The sequence below is a fragment of the Penaeus monodon genome, chromosome 30 (genome assembly GCF_015228065.2).
Source record: "Penaeus monodon isolate SGIC_2016 chromosome 30, NSTDA_Pmon_1, whole genome shotgun sequence".
NCBI lineage: Eukaryota > Metazoa > Arthropoda > Malacostraca > Decapoda > Penaeidae > Penaeus > Penaeus monodon.
Genome location: NC_051415.1, coordinates 14491668 through 14492199, shown reverse-complemented (window position 1 = coordinate 14492199; position 532 = coordinate 14491668). Strand labels below are relative to the sequence as shown.

At 36.1% G+C, this 532-nt stretch overlaps 1 non-coding gene across 1 annotated transcript; it reads left to right on the top strand.

The window, feature by feature from the left end:
* Window positions 1-248: 248 nt before the first annotated feature.
* LOC119592780 lies at window positions 249-367 on the top strand. Its single transcript, XR_005230466.1, has one exon. It is a non-coding gene; the product is annotated as a 5S ribosomal RNA (ribosomal RNA).
* Window positions 368-532: the final 165 nt, after the last annotated feature.

Below are 532 nucleotides of genomic sequence, written 5' to 3'. Positions count from 1 at the left end.
ACTGTGTGCCCTTACTGATTTTATATCTGTATGGGTTGAGTATATTCCAGTTTCGTACAATGTACATTTATCAGTGAACCGTTCGTCTGGAATTCACCTTACATGGGCAGTTATGGCGTGTATCTTCACAACTAGAATGTAATAGTAATGAAGTTTAATGCAGAAATAAAAAATACATTCTATTTAAATAATGTGTAAAAGATTTGTAAGGAGCGAGAGAAATCTGGTTAAATGTTACATTATTGTTTGGCAACGATCATACCACGTTGAAAGCACCGCTTCTCGTCCGATCAGCGAAGTTAAGCAACGTAGGGTCTGGTCAGTACTTGGATGGGTGACCGCCTGGGAACACCAGATGCTGTTGGCATTTTATCATATTAACTAAATATGTTATACCTTTCTTATCAGATTTAACAGCTCCTCTTATATTTGTATATAGAACCAACTGAAATTTTACTTCCATAAACAAGAAATAGAATAAAAGTTCTCGCCGTCAGATTGAGAAAGAAGGATAAACAGAAAACGAATAGGG